A 17,346-nucleotide genomic window follows, 5' to 3' on the forward strand; every position below is an offset into this window, starting at 1 on the left:
ATGGATGTGTACTGAAACTGTCTCATCATTTCATTAATATTCATAGGTTTCAAATATGTTCCAGTTTGGTCTCCAGTTTTCTTAACACTTTAGGTTAAAACACAGTCATAAACCAAACCACAAAAAGGTATATGCACAAGATTATTCATTACAGCATATCTGCAATTGTAAAATACTCAGAACCACTTACATGTGGAAATGTAGGAGACTGGTTCCATAAACCAAGGTATATACTATAAACTATGGTAATATCAACTATGCTGTACAGTATGGTCCAAACAACTGTACATACAACTGTAAAAGGAATGAAAAAGATACCATAAACTAACATGGCGGAATGTCTAGTATATAATGTTAAATGAAATAAAAAACTGATAGAATAGTATATTATCTTTTAGGAAAGAACAAAAAGAAAACAAAAAAAATAGAGAGATAGTTACCTTTACAAAATGAAACATAAGAAAGATAAACCAGAAAAAAAAATAGTTTGTTACCAAAGACACTGAAGACCATGCTCACTGAATTACTACTGTTAGTGCTAAGTCTGTCCCTGGCATTGATAATACAGCCTATAATGCAGTGATTTTTTGAGACTCATTTTTAATGAAAAAGAATGTAAAGCTCTCAAGATTGCTTTGCCAGGGCTTCCCTGATGGTGCAGTGGTTCAGAGTCCACCTGCCGATGCAGGGGACACGGGTTTGTGCCCCGGTCCGGGAAGATCCCACATGCCACGGAGCAGCTGGGCCCGTGAGCCATGGCTGCTGGGCCTGCGCGTCCGGAGCCTGTGCTCCGCAATGGGAGAGGCCACAACAGTGAGAGGCCGGTGTACCGCAAAAAAAAAAAAAAAAAGATTGCTTTGCCAGTGACTTGAGGAGACCAGTTAGACTGGGGTACTTCTCCTCTATCATTAAGGAGGTTATTTGTTGCTCCCATGACCTGACTACTGTAAATAGTGTTGCAATGAACATTGGCATGCATGTGTCTTTTTGAATTACCATTTTTCTCTGGGTATATGCTCAGTAGTGGGATTGCTGGGTCATATGGTAGTTCTATTTTTAGTTTTTTGAGAAACATCCATACTGTTCTCCATAGTGGCTGGATCAATTTACATTTCCACCAACAGTGCAAGAGGGTTCCCTTTTCTCCACCCCCTCTCCAGCATTTACTGTTTGCAGATTTTCTGATGATGCCCATTCTAACCGGTGTGAGGTGATACCTCATTGTAGTTTTGATTTGAATTTCTCTAATAATTAGTGATGTTGAGCATCTTTTCACGTGCCTCTTGGCCATCTGTATGTCTTCTTTGGAGAAAAGTCTATCGACAGACAGAAGAATGGATAAAGAAGACATGGTACATATATACAATGGAATATTACTCAGCCATAAAAGGGAACAAAATTGGGTCATTTGTAGAGATGTGGATGGACCTAGAGACTGTCATGCAGAGTGAAGTAAGTCAGAAAGAGAAAAACAAATACCGTATATTAAGGCATATATGTGGAATCTAGAAAAACGGTACAGATGAACCTGTTTGCAAGGCAGAAATAGAGTCACAGATGCAGAGAACAAATGTATGGACACCAAGGGGGGAAATGGGGGGTGGGCTGAATTGGGAGATTGGGATTGACATATATACACTAATATGTATAAAACAGATAACTAATGAGAACCTGCTGTATAGCACAGGGAACTCTACTTCACTTCGCTGTACAGTAGAAACTAACACAACATTGTAAAACAACTATACCCCAGTAAAAAAAAGGAGGTAATTTGTGAAACTTGGTAAAGAGATGTGTCACAACAGACTCCCTCTTTCAGAGTGCTTTGACAGCGGCCACTCTGCCCAAGGAAGTGGGGAGGGCAATGATATGAACACTTGATTCCCTCTCCTTCCCCAGCTCCTTTCTCAGGTTTGGCCCACTTATGATGAGTTTCCTGACACTGAAAAAAGGTGTTTTAACCACCCGTATAACCATCTGGAAGGTGCCTGATAAGCCACCCTGATGGTCCTTTGGTTCAACAACGAGCAGCAAGAACAGGAGACAATGAGACTGGTAACCAGACTCAGATTTCCAGTGTCATTTGTGCCATATGTGCTGTTTTCCTAGTTCAATTAAACCTCCTTATAAGGTGATGTCAATTGGTTCACAAGACAATCCAGATCTTCACTGACAAATTTCAGGGAAAGGAAGAACCAGCAACAGATAGATATCATCTGGCCAGTGAAGAAAGTGACCTAAAAATGGTAATCAGGAACCCATTTATGGATGACCTGTTTAAGTGGTTTCCCAAGGAAATCTCTGGGTCTAGTTACTTAACAACGGGAACTCACAGAGAACACTGATGGACTCTCCACCAAGGAATTCACAGGTGACCCAACACACAGACACTCTAGAGTCCAAATGATGATGACACCTATGACTAACACTAGTGCTCTTCCCTCTGCATTTCCCAGTGAATCTTGAGATGAACCTGAGACACAACCCCCCTGCCATTACTTTTATCCAACCTCTCCGTTTTCTATATAAATAAGAATTAAGGTTAGGCTAAGATTCTTATCTCCCCAGTTGTGATATGAGGATATGTGCTAAGGTTCAATGGAGAGATAGGTGTGAATTGCATATCTGGGCCTTTTGGACACTGATGCACATATGACTAAGATCTCTATAACCACGGACACTACGATGAGGAGAAAACAGATAATGCTCACTGGTTTTTGGTCTGAGCTCACCAAATGGGATCTTTATCCAAATCCAACTATAGGCATGTCCCTACACACCACTAAAAATCTCCATTGTTATGGCTTCCATAACTGAATGTATTACTGGTTTAGATGTATTTTCTATGTGCATCTCACCCCAAGGCCTGATAGGAACTACTGCATTTTAGGGCCATTTTAGGGGGGCATGTGGAAAACCAGTGCCTAGCACGTTTACCAACCAAAAACAACTCATTGCCCTTATTGCTGAACTTAATGAAACAAAAGTTCTCCATGAGGTTATTTCTCCATTCATAAGCCCTTTCGCTCTGTGTGTAAGGCCTTGGGTGCCTAAAGACTCAATTGATTACCGCTGGCTCAATGCCATAGTACAGCTCCAGACACTGGCATCACATGGTCCTGTGACCTTCACAGAAGTTTACTGCTCAAGGTGAGTCATGTAAGTATGCAGCAACTGATATCACAAGTGCCCTTTTTAACATTCCTGTTCTCACAATGGCCAGGATCAGTTTACCTTATGTGCAATGGGTTACAACATACCTTTAATGTCCTTCCACAAGCCCATGACCTAGAAAAAGCCCTGCTCCAAGATCGAGTACTAAAACTTCCACTATATTGATGACATCCTCCACTGGAACCAGATAAGAGTACTACCCAACAGAGACTGGATTCTATGATGACCCACATGTGACAGCACAGCTGGGTCATTAATGTAAACAAGGTATAAAGATCTAATACGCAACTGAAATCCCTGGGGGCAAAGTGGAAAGGGGTACACTGTCACTCCAAGCTCCAAGGAAACTAAGTTTTCCTTCTCCATCCCCCACCAAGATACAAAGGAGGCCAAGCTTTTTTCAAGCACTCCAAAGAGCCAAGCTTATTTCTATCTCTACCACAACAAACACAAAGGACACTCAGTGTAGGTGTGTGTATGAATATCTGTATATATATGTGCATATATATGTATACATATGTATATACAGGAGTTCAACTCCAGGCCAAAATCCTGCTTGATTTTGCAGGTCCAACCACAGACAATTACAAGGTCTCTACCTGAAAGTTCTCATGGGGGAATGCTTCTCACCCCACACCAAATTTGATGCATACCCAGTGAACTTTAGACACTGCAGGTAGTTGCAGTGGAGGACAAAGGCCCATCCATCCATACCATGCTCTTATGCGGTCTGGATTCCTACACAGGTGCCTCCATCAGAGGCCGCCTTGTGAAAGGGGGAGGGGTCAGCTGATACACTGCACTTTTCAGGTGCCTCTGTGTAGACCACTTCACTGGGGGAACCTAAAGATACTTTCCTCAGTTACTACACAGTATTCAAGACTTTACACTCCTAGCCATCCTACATCAATATCCACAAGGTTCCTGAGGTCATAAAAGGGCAAGAGCCTTTCATTTGGGGCTCCTTCAGATATGAGATAATCTTCCGCCAACCTGTACTCCCATCCGCACTGACATCTGACCCTTGCCTGGTTTGGTTCCATGGGGAAAATGAAACACTGGTGGAGCTGGGGCCCTTTCCTGTTTAGACTCTTGCTTATACTATTATAGGAAGTACATAAAATCTTAATTGTTACTTTCAGTTTGGCTTGCTATCTTAATTGACCAAGTCAAAACAGGCAGCTTTCTCTGACAGATTGGCATAGAGAACAAAGTAGTCAATAAAGTAAAAAATTCCTTTCTGGAAGGAGCACTTTGAGAGGTGCTAGTGAGACTCTTTCAGGGCATACTGCTGGATCATTTGCAAGAGTCAAAGGGTCCCACAGGGCACATCAGCAGCCAGGCTAATGTGCCTCCAGAAGTGCTAGTGGACACCATGGGGCTCTCCAGGAGAGTACCATCATAACTTTACTCTCATTCTTCCAAGCCCTGGTGGAAATTACTGCACTGAAGGCCATGTTAGAGGAGCATAAGAGGATTGTGAACCTACCCGATTACCAGCACCTAGTACCTCTATCTCCCAAAAATCTGCCTGGGAAAGAAAAAGGAAAAACTGCCCTCTTTACTGAGTTTAACGCAGAAAAAGGCTCCTTGAGACTATATCCCTATTCAATAATTCACTTGACTTGTGTACCTGATCTTGAGTTCACAGATACTCAATTGATTTTGGCTGTTCAACCAACAGGACAACCTTGGCATCAGTGATATCTGACAGTGTGACTGTCGTAGTAACTTGTCCAGAGTGTGGGAACTTGTTATTCAGCAATGGATATCACAAACGCCCTTTTCAGTACCCCTCTGAATGGGAATGATTCCAGTCAGTTCATCTTTATGTGGAATGGGTACAATTCACCATTCATATCCTTCCACAAGTCTATCTGAATTTCCTATCTGTCATCAATGTATCAAAGCCTGGAAAATCTCCAGATTTTCCAGGAGGGACTAGCCCTCTACTTTACTGATAATGTCATCCTATTGAGTCCAGAGAAGGGAGCTGGACAACAGCCCAACAAGGGCTGGACACCCTGCTGACACACAAGTGGCAACTTGCTGGGCCACTTTTGCAGAAAACGTACAAGTACGCAAGTGAAATTCCTGGGCTTGACCTGGGTATGGAGTCTCATTGTTTCATTCCATGGGAAAAGACTGGCTTTGATCCTCTCTGCTCCAGCAATTAAAAAGGAGGCCCAGGGACTGATGGAACTCTTCATCTACTTGCATTCTTAATGCCATCCATCTAAAGGGTTACAAGAAAGGTCATTTCCTTTCAGTGGGGCCACAGCAAGGAGGATGACCTGCAAGCCCTCCAACAAGCCACCTAAGCTACCCTTCCTTTTGGCCCCTCTGATCCATTTTGCCATTTGAGTTACAGCTCTCAGCAACTATCTATTCACCAACTGGAGCTTAAGGCAGAAAAACACTGCCACAGGTCAGAGGCACCTGTTGGGGTTTTTAATTCATCATCTCTAGGAACAGCTTGCTGAAAGGTACACACCCTTTAAGAGACAATTATTAGTCCATTATTGGGCTTCAGGGGATACTGAACACATGACCCACGACTGTGAAACAGTCTCAAGACAACAAATTCTGACCAAAAGTTATCAACAGTTTTGCTTTTGTTCTCTAATTATCTTAGGGCATCCATACTTTACGTCAGTGAAAAATTTCTATAAGAACATGCCCAAATAGGATTCCTGGAGTGGAGATGTCCATGCTTGCTCCGCTGCCCCCACTGCCCCCACAGCTTAAGAGTGTACACCATCATTTGAGGACGGCTCAGGAGCATGACAAGCGGGGACCCCCTGTGGTGGCTTATTACTGTCATTTGTATGCAATGCAAACAGGAATGAACGTTGATAGTAAAACTCCTGAATGTCGTATGTTTTCACCAAAGCTAATGGATCAGTTAGATGCTCTTATGAAACAGTTGGGTGATAATGAAGCTGTTACTCAAGAAATAGTTGGCTCTGCCCATTTGGAGAATTATGCTTTGAAAATGTTTTTGTATGTAGATAATGAAGATCATGCTGGGCGATTTCACAAAAACATGATCAAGTTCTTCTACACTGAAAGTCTTTTAATAGATGTCAAAATAGCGGTTGGAGAACTCACTGATGAAAACGTGAAACACAGAAAGTATGCAAGGTGGAAAGCAACATATATTCATATTCATAATTTTTTAAAGAATGGAGAGACTCCTCAAGCAGGGCCTGGTGGGATTGAAGAAGATAATGATGTTGGAGAAAATGAAAATTCTGGAGCAACCTCTCTGCCCACTCAGCCCCTCAGCCGTCATCTTCAACTTATGACCCAAGCAACATGACATCAAGCAGCTTTATGGGAATACAAATTCCTCCCGGTGCCCACATTCCTGCTAATACCCCAGAAGAAGCTCCTCACAGCACAGGTGTAACAAGTAACACTATCCAGCCTACTCCACAGACTATTCCGGCCATTGATCCTGCACTTTTCAGTACAGTTTCCCAGGGAGATACCCAACTAACATCAGAGGACTTTGCTAGACCTCAGAAATACTGCAAATAACGCTGGCAGAGCTTTGCAGTATGAAGATGTCAGCAGTGCAGAATCTACAGAAGACCCTCAAGTTACTGACTACAGGCAGAGAATGAAGCCTTTGTAGAACAGATCCATGCATTTTTGGCTTAAAGAACTAACAGTCCATTACTCTATCTTCAGCCTATCAGAAGCACAGTTTTAAGGAAGATTTCAGTTCCACTGACTATAACAATAAAGTCTGTGTCTGTGTATCAGATTCCTGTTGAAGCTTTCATCAACAGCCTCGACCAATTTTCATTGTCCATTTAGTGGATCCAGTAATCTCTGGGTATACACAGGGCTGATGCGAGCAAGATCCTAAAAATGTCCACTGAACCCTGCTTGTTCAAAAAATGAAAACACCCTTCTATGAAATATACCGGGAATCAGCTTTGTATCTTAATTTAAATAAATTAAGGAATTTTTAAATCCATAATTTGGACAAACAGACCATATTACTTTGCTATAAAATTCTAATTTAACTTTTAATAAAGATTGCAAGAATATTCTAGATTAGAGGTCACATTTTGTTTTCCTTAGGACTTATGAAACAGATATGAACGTCCTAAATTGTTAGATGAATCTGAAAGAGATTATGTTTAAGTTTCAATTTATATTCATATTAATTATAGCTACATTAAAAGTTAAAATGTTCATGGAAAGAAATACAACAAGGTAAACAGGTAGAATCAGTTTTAGATGTAAGAATAATGTTGGTTTCCCAATTGTTTTCCCTTATCCATTGGCGTTTAAGGTGAATTGGTATTTGCTTCATAGGCAGTTTGACTGCATGTATCAGAGAATGAAAACAAGACATTTGCAGTAATGCCTGGAAACTTGGTGCTTTGAGTTAAGGTTCTCCTCTGCTACTATGGAATGGATTCCATAGAGTGTATAGCTATGAATGATGCAGATTTTAAGAACATGGATTCTCAGTTGATAAGTTAATAAGTTTTGTGAGGAATTATGGACTTACTGTGTCACCTGCATTTGTGCTGTGTAAAAAATAAATACAAGGATTCTTTTAACTAGTTCAAAAAAAATATGCCCAAATACATATTCACGAACCAAAGAAAAAGGATCTTCTGATGAGTACAATTTAAAATAATTTAAAGTCATCTATAATTATTAAACTTACTAATGAGACTTTCATCTCTAGAAGATTTTTGTTTCTCTGCATGCATTTCTGTTTCTGACTTTGAGTCTTGATGCTTAAACATAAGATTTTCATCTGACACATGATCATGAGCTACAAAAAGAGATACATTTAGTGCATTAAACTGAAAAACAGGTCTATTGTGAAATCCCTATATATCAAATTTATACACATGTTTAGCAGTATTTTCTTTCATTTTTATAAACATAAAATATAAGTAAATTACCATAATGCTAGACCTGACATAAAAATTGTGAGGAAAATTTTAATGTGTGTAAGACTCACTGTTTCATAAATATTTGTTGGCATCAAATACATTTTATATTAGTCCCTACTTGTTTTAGATTATTATAACTTAGGTTAATATATACTCATAGACCAAATAATGAAAAAGTATATGTAAAGGTTATTCATTACACCATATTTTTAATTGCAAAATACTCAAAAGCACCTAAATGTACTAGCATGTGAGATTGGTTGAAAAACAAGGTACATACTATAAATTAGGGTAACACAAATTATGGTGTATGATGTGGTACAAAGAGTTACACATAAAGCTATAAAAAGATACTTATAAACCAACTTGGAGGGACTGTTAGGAGATAGGTTAATTGTAGAAAAAATGAAAAGAGAAGGTATCAAGTATGCTATCTTTTAGGAAAGAAAAGAGTGGGAAATGGAAAGAAAATATAAAATACTTACCTTTAGAAAAGGAAATACAGGAAAGATAAACCAGAAAACAATGTAGTTGGTCACCTAAAGTTGCATGCAGAATAGGACACAAGGACTACTGTTAAATCTAAACATGTCCCGGGCACTGATGACATCCTTGATGCAGCAAATGTTTCTCATATTTAATGAGAAAGTAGGTAGAGCCCTCAGGATTGCTTTGCCCAGTGACCCAAAGAGATTTGGATAGTTTGATTCCACCACAAAGAAAGTAATCTTGTTAAAATTATTTAAGGACAGAAGCACCTTTTCTGGTGTGTTACGGCAGAACCCCCTCTTTCAGAACATCTTCCATGACCACTTTGCCCAAGGAGGATGAAGAAGGAGGTGGGAGAAATGTCATGTACACCTGAGACCTTCTCCTTCCTTTACTAGCTATTATTTGTTCTTGGACTGGTTTGGTCCAATCATGGTGAGTTCTCTGACACTGGAAAACTTTTTTGGTCTACTCTTACGGCCACCTATAAGGGGCTCTGCAAGCCACCTGACAGTTCCTTGATTTGACAATGAGAAGTAAGAAAAGTAAATGATGAGATTGTTTACCAGACTCAGATTTAAGTTCATTCTTGCCACTCTCACTGGTCATCTGTCTCAATTAAACCTCCTTATAAGGTGATGTCACTTGGTTCACGGCACAATCCATGTGTGAAATGAAAAATTTCCAAGCAAAGAAAAAGCAGCTACTGGCAAGACACTAACTTTTCACTGTAGTCAGAGTGATGTAAAAATGGTAATTGGGTACTTACTCCTGGATCATTGGGTTAAGGTCTTTCCCAAAGACATCTATGGGTCCTGTTACCCAACAATGGGTCTCAAGGAGGAGACTGATAGACTCTCCTTCAGATACTTGTGACTAGATAATGGCCACTGGGGGCACAACAGAGTCCACATACTGACAACTCCTATGACTAATATAAATAATATTCCTTCCAGCCCTCCCAGTGAATCTTGACCTGAAATCTCTCTACTTTTATCCAAACCTCTTAACTTTAAAAATAAACAAGACTATGAGTTAGGCCAAGGTCCCTATGTCCTCACTGGGAACATGAGGACGTTTGCCAAGGTCACAGTTCAATGGGGAGGTGAGGAAGAATTTCATTCCCTGGTCCTTTTGTACCAAGATGAGGGAAAACTATATATATATATATATATATATATATATATATATATATATATATATATATATGTGTGTGTGTGTGTGTGTGTGTGTATTTATATAGTCTAAGTGTGCGTCCTTAACACCCCATCCTTATCCCCAAGCCATGATCATAAATACTACAACTGAGGCCATTTCAGTGGCTCTGGTAGTCTGTTAGGTAGTCTGAACCTAACAGTCTATCAGTACCTAGTCCCTTTGACTACCAAAGCAACTCCCTAGAGGATGAAAAGAGACAGCTTCCTCATTACTGAGCTTAATGAAGCAAAAATTCTCTGTAAGACTATTTCTCTATTCAGTAGCCCCATCTGGCCTGTGGATTAGGCCTCAGGTGTATGGAGATTCAATAGATTATTAGAGGCTCAATGCAGTCACGCAGCTTGAGCACTACTAGTGTTACCTGAAATTATGACAGCCATGAAGGCTGTGGCCCAAGCTGAGGCAAGTACAAAGCAACTGACATTACAAATGTCTCTTTCAGCATCCCTGTCCACAGGGATGATCAGGATCAGTCTGCCATACGTGTCATGGGTTGCAACGTACCTTTAATGTCCTTCCATAAGGCCATGACCTGGAAAAAGTCCCACTCCCACATGGAGCCCTAGCCTCCCCCTATATTAACAATAACCTCCACTAGGCCTAGGCAAGGGAATTACCCAACAAACACAGAAAGCATGTGGACTTACATGTGAGTTAAGTCTGGGCCATTAATACAGAAAAAGTACCAGGACCTGGTACCCAAGTGAAATCTCTGGGAGTAAACTGAGAAGAGGCAGTATGTGTCATTCCATAGGAGACAACTGCCAAGCTTTAGTTCCTCTAAGCCCCCACAAACACAAAGGAGGCCCAAAGATTGGTGGAACTTTTCAGCTACTAGTACTTTGACATTCACCATGTGGTCATCTTGATGGCATTTGTCTATTAGGATACCATTTTTGGTCTCTACCTTTGAGACCAAAACAGGATGTCCTAGAGGCCCTCCAACAGGTTTCTGACTGTCCATCCCTTTGGCTCCTCTGATACACATTTGTGTTTGAGTTACAGATCTCAGCAACCTCTCAGTTTGCTGATTAGAGCCTATGGCAGAAGGACACTGCCAGAGGCCAGAGGTGCCCATTAGGCTTTTGGTATCATAGTCACCTGGAGTCAGATGAAAGGTACAAACCCTTTAAGCGACTACTATTGGCCTGTTATAAGGCCTTGGTGAATAATTAGTATATGACTCATGGCCATGAAATAGTCTTATGACTAGAAATACCAACCAAAAGTTATGAATATTTTGGCCTTTATTCTCTAGTTATCTTGGGGTATTCACACTTTAAGTCTAAGTGTAAAACTGCTATAAAATATATGCTTAAATACTGATTCATGAACCAAAGAAAAATATCTTCTGATCACTTTAATTTAAAATAATTTAGGGAGTGACATCAGCAAAACGGCAGGGTAAGAGATCGCAGTCCCGAAGCCCATGGAAACACTGATTTAACAATTTGTGGATGAAATACATTTATGAGAGCTTCAGAGTCCACTCAAGAAGTTCCAGCATGCTGGTGGAACATAACATCCTAGATAGCTGCATTAAAAAGGGTAAGAAGAACAGTTTTGCTTTACCTATGTCACCCCTCCACCAAGTCAGCACAGCTCAACACAGAGAGAGATTCCCCCACCCACAATTTTTCCCATGGGAGAAAGAGAGAGGGAAGTGAGCATAAGGCTCTCAAAGCCTTTCAGGGTGCTGCCTGACAGGCCCACTTCTATCTCACCTTAATTAGAACACTGAAGGAATCAACATAGCTGGATTGTCTGTGGGCAGCTAGAAAAAAGACCTCAAATAAAAAACCTAACTTTACACCTCAAGGAACTAGAAAGAGAAAAATAAACTAAACTCAAAGTTATCAGAAGGAAGGAAATAATAAAGGTTAGAGCAGGAATAAATGAAACAGAAAACAGAAAATTTTTCTAAAATTTTAGCCCATTCATGAATGGGCTAATCCCACTCATGAGGGCTCCACCCTCATGACCTAAGCACCTCCCCACTCCTAATACAATTACATTAGACATTAGGATTTTAACACATGAATTATGGGGGGGACACAAACATTCACTGGTAGAAACTTCCAAATTCATTTTATGAGGCCAGCATTACCTAGATACCAAAGCCAAACAAAGACACCACAAGAAAATGACAAGCCAATATCCCTGATGAACTCATGCAAAAATTCTCAACAAACTACTAGCAAACAATTCAACAGCACATTAAAAAGATCATACACCATGACCAAATGGTATTTACTCTACTCAGGCAAGGATGGTCCAACATCAATCAATGTGACACATACACCACATTACAGAGCAAGGGATAAATATTACATGATCATCTCAACAGGTGCAGAAAAAAAATCTGAAAATATTCAATACTTTTTCATGATAAAAACTCCCATAAATTAGGGATAAAAGGAATTTACCTCAACCCAATAAAGGCTATATATAGAAAATCCTGAAGACTCCACCAAAAAGCTGTTAGAACTAATAAGTGAATTCAGTAAAGGTGCAACATACAAAATCCATATAAAAAAAAATAAAAAATCAATTGCATTTCTATACACTAACAACAAACTATGAGAAAGAGAAAATAAGAAAATAATCCCATTTACAATGACATCAAAAAGAAAAAAATAAATTTGACAAAGGAGATAAAGTATTCATACACTGAAACTAAAAATATTGATGACAGATATTAAAGAAGACAAAAATAATGCAAAGATATTCCATGCTCGTGAACTGGAAGAATTAATATTTTTAAAATGTCCACACCACCCAAAGCAAGCTATGGATTAAATGCAATCCTTATTAAATTTCCAATGGCATTTTTCACAGAAATAAAACAAAAAAATCCTAAAATTTGTATGGACTCACAAAAGATCCTTTATAGTCAAAGCAATCTTGAGAAAAAAGTACAAAGGTGGAGGCATCATACTTCCTGATTTCAAACTACAGCTGACCCTTGAACAACATGGGGGTTAGGGGCACTGACCTCCCTTCCCACCTACACAGTCAAAAATCCACACAGAATTTTACAGTTGGCCCTCTATATCCATGGCTCTGCATCCACAGATTCAACCAACCACAGATTATGTAGTACCATAGCATGTATTTACTGAAAAAATTCTGTGTATAAGTAGACTCATGCAGTTCAAATCTGTGTTGTTCAAGGGTCAGTTGTGTATTACAAAGCTATTGTAATCAAAACAGTATGGTATTGCCATAAAAATGGACATATAAATCAATGGAAGAGAACAGAGATTCCAGAAATAAACCTACACATATAGGGTCAATTAATTTACAACAAATCAGCCAAGAATAAACAGTGAAGAAAGGACAGTCTATTCAATAAATGATGTTGGGAAAACTGGACAGCTACATGCAAAAGAATGAAACTGGACCACTATCTTACACACACAAATCAATGCAAAATCAACTAAAGACTTGAATGTAAGACCAGAAACCATAACACTTCTAGAAGAAAACATAAGCAGTAAGCTCCCTGACATTATCAGTCTTGGTGAAGACTTTTTGGATTTGACACCAAAAATGAGACTGCATCAAACTAAAAAGCTTCTGCACGGCAAAGGAAAATATCAACAAAATGAAAGGCAACCTACAGAATGGAAGAAAGTATTTGCAAATCGTATATCTGACAAAGGGTTAATATCCAAAATAAAGAAATAACTCATACAACTCAAAAGCAGAAAAAAAATCTGATTAAGAAATGGATAGAGGATTTGAAAGGACATGTTTCATTACAGGTGGCCTACAGGTACATGAAAAGGTTCTCAACATTATTAATCGTCAGGAAAATGCATATCAAAACCACAATGAGATACCACCCCATACCTGTTAGAATGGCTATTATCAAAAAGACAGGAAATAAGTGTTGGTGAGAATGTGGAGAAAAGGGAGCCCTTGTACACTGTTGGTGGGAAGGGAATTTGGTGCAGCCACTGTGGAAAACATTATGGGAGGTTCCTCAAAAAAGTAAAAATAGAACTACCTTACAATTCAGCAATTCCACTTCTGGGTATTTTTCTAAAGGAAATGAAAACACTAACTTGAAAAGATATCTAAACCCCTATGTTCACTGCAGCATTATTTATAATAATAATATAATAGCCAAAACATGGAAACAACCTAAGTGTCCATGGACAGATGAATGGATAAAGAAAATGTAGTATACATATATACAAAGGAATATTATTCAGCCATAAAAAAGAAGGAAATCTTGCCATTTGGGACAACATGGATGCATTTTGAGGGTACTATACTAAGTGAAGTAAGTCAGTGAAAGAAAGACAAATACTGTATGATCTCAATTATATGTGGAATTAAAACAAAAACAAAACCAATATCAAAACTCATAGAACAGATTGGTGGTTGCCAAAAGCAGGGGGTAGAGGGTGGGTGAATGGGTGAAGGTGGTCAAAAGGTACAAACTCGCAGTTATAAAATAAATAAGTACTGGAGATAAAATATACAGCATGGTGACTACAGTTAATACTGCATTGCATATTTGAAAGTTCCTAAGAGAGTACATCTTAAAAATTCTCATCACAAGAAAAAAAATTTAACTATATGTGGTGATAGATGATAACTAAACTTATTGTGATACTTTTTGTAATATATACATATCTCGAGTCAGTATGTTGTACATATGAAACATGTTATGTGTCAATTATGTATCAACAGAAAAGTTAAATTACAAAGGATAAGAAAAGGAACTAAAACTGAAACTAAATTTAAAGAACTGAATCTACTGAAGGAAATAAGAAAGCAGTAATGCAAGTAAATCATCAATATAGTATTTGACGTACACCCTCACTCCTGGGCAAAAGAGTAGAGGGGTGAACTGTAAACAAATCACAAAATCTTTTTCCTCTTTTTCAACTGTAAGTTAAGATGTTTACTGAAGAATTTATTTTTTAAATTTATTTTATTGAAGTACAGTTGATTTACAATGTTGTGTTAATTTCTGCCGTATAGCAAATTGACTCAGTTATATATGTATATATATATTTCATATTCTTTTCCATTATGGTTTATCACAGGATATTGAATATAGTTCCCTGTGCTATACAGTAGGACCTTGTTGTTTATCCATCCTATATATAATAGTTTGCATCTGCTAATCCCAAACTCCCAATCCATCCCACCCCCACCCTCCACTCCCTTGGCAACCACAAATCTGTTCTCTGTTTGCAAATCACAGAATCCTCTTAGTAGATTTGTTTTTCTAGGGTTCTACATTCTGAAATAATTTTAGAAGCATTATAAGGTAGAGCAAATGAGTAAATGTACTGATGTTGATCAGAGTCAGATTCACACTGTGGAAGGAAGGATATACACACCGGAAATAGAGAAAGATAAGAACAAGTCTTGAGGGGAGAGAATGAAATTGAAAGTGTCTTTGAGAAACCATGATTTCTAAATATGTCTGTGAATATGCATATATACATATATGTGCACGTTTATGTATGTAAGCATACATGAAGATGACTATATGGATATGTATATCCATATATGTATATCATGTGTACCTGTATGTGGACATGCATATGTGTTTACACTGAGGCACTGACAACATGCCAAAATCTTCTGCGTGATCTGTCAGGCCCAACCTTAGACGATTACAAAGGCTTGATCTGGCAGCTGTCATGGGGGAAATCTTCATACTCCACACTAGACTCTGAGACATAGCCAGTGCACTGCAGACATTGGAATTAGTGCAGTCATGGACTAAGGCCATATCTGCATTCTTAGTCTGAGTGCTTCAATTCTGAAGCATTCTTATGTGGGGAGGACTCAGCTGAGACCCTGTACATAGACCACCTTTTCATTGGACCTTGTAGACCTTTTTATTGTCTCTGACTCTGTTTTCAGTACTTTTGCACTCCTCCTAGACCTCCCACTTCTATCTCCTCTCAGATCTATAGAACAGCAAGAACCTTTTGTTTGGAGCTCCTTTGGTTGTGAGATGATCTTCCCCTACCCCAGCCCTGTCAGCACTGATGTATCTGACCCTCATCCAATGATGTTCTGTGGGGGAAAATGGAATATTGGTGTGGCTGGGAACCTTTCCTGTTTAGACTCTTATACTATTACAGTAAGTGAATAAATGCTTAAATTTACTTTCAATTTACTTGCTGTCTTACTTGACCAACTCAAAAACTGGCAGCTCTCTCCCTGACAAGTTAGCACAGTGAGCAATGTGGTCAATGAAGCACAATTCCTTTCTGGAAGGAGCACTAGTGAGTCCTCAGGGCTCTCTAAGGGGGCACTTGCTGAGTCATTTGTTAAGAGTCTGAGGTTCCCACAGGGCACATGACCATTCAGGCCAACGTGTCTCAGGAACTGCTGACAGATTGTGTGACATGCTTAGGAGAGTGTTACTTTATTGTTTACATGATCCTTTTTTTTTTTTTTGCGGTACGCGGGCCTCTCACTGTCGTGGCCTCTTCCGTTGCGGAGCACAGGCTCCGGATGCACAGGCTCAGCGGCCATGGCTCACGGGCCCAGCCGCTCCGTGGCATGTGGGATCTTCCCGGACCGGGGCATGAACCCGTGTCCCCTGCATCAGCAGGCGGACTCTCAACCACTGTGCCACCAGGGAAGCCCCATGATCCTTCTATTTTAATAGTCCTGTTTTGCTGGCCAAGATGCCCAGTGGGTGGGTCAAATTAAACATCAAACAGGGATTTTGACAAAACTGGGGAAGCAATTCCTTGGCTACTTACAGTTTCATCAATAATGGGATCAGGGCTTCCCTGGTGGCGCAGTGGTTGAGAGTCCACCTGTCGATGCAGGGGACACGGGCTCGTGCCCCAGTCCGGGAGGATCCCACATGCCGCAGAGCGGCTGGGCCTGTGAGCCATGGCCGCTGAGCCTGTGTGTCCGGAGCCTGTGCTCCGCAGCGGGAGAGGCCGCGACGGTGGGAGGCCCGAGTACCGCAAAAAAAAAAAAAAAAAAAAAAAATGGGATCAAAAGTTGTTGGTGACCCTGCATGCTGAGTTGCACTCAGTGACTACTGTTAGATCTAATGCTCCTGGAACTTGTGTTCAGCCTTTGCTATAGTGGTTACTGTAATTCATGATTTAATGAAAAGGAATGTAGAGTGCTGAGGATCACTTTACCCAGTGACCTGAAGAGACCTTATAGACGTGAGTCGTTCATCTTCACATTTAAAGGAGTATCTTGTTAAAGAAGTAATCATGTAACCTTGCCGGGTTGCTAATACAGAAACATTTCTTGGAGAACCTTGACAATGGCTACACTGCACAAGGAGGTGGAATAAAGGAGTATGAAAAAATACAGACATCCAAGACTCTCCTTCCTCAGCTGGGTACTGTTTTGGATCCGACAGATGGCTCATCCTTGCCTTTGTAAAACATGTTTTAAGCATACGTGAAAAGGCAATAGTGACTCCATGAGCCACCCTGGTGGTGCCTAAGATATACAATGAGGGAATGAGGACAGCAGATGATGAGATTGTTTTTTTTTTTTATTTACCAGATTCAGGTTCCTA

At 39.8% G+C, this 17,346-nt stretch overlaps 1 protein-coding gene and 1 pseudogene across 27 annotated transcripts in view; one reads left to right on the forward strand and one right to left on the reverse strand.

Moving 5' to 3' along the window:
- Nucleotides 1-17,346, reverse strand: part of CCDC7 (coiled-coil domain containing 7) — a 290,894-nt gene that overhangs the window by 127,638 nt on the left and 145,910 nt on the right. The window lies entirely within an intron of this gene.
- On the forward strand, nt 1,505-7,802 carry LOC307181819 (vacuolar protein sorting-associated protein VTA1 homolog; annotated as a pseudogene). Its single transcript has one exon. The product of its transcript is annotated as a vacuolar protein sorting-associated protein VTA1 homolog (transcript).

Source organism: Stenella coeruleoalba (assembly GCF_951394435.1).
Source record: "Stenella coeruleoalba genome assembly, chromosome: 2".
NCBI lineage: Eukaryota > Metazoa > Chordata > Mammalia > Artiodactyla > Delphinidae > Stenella > Stenella coeruleoalba.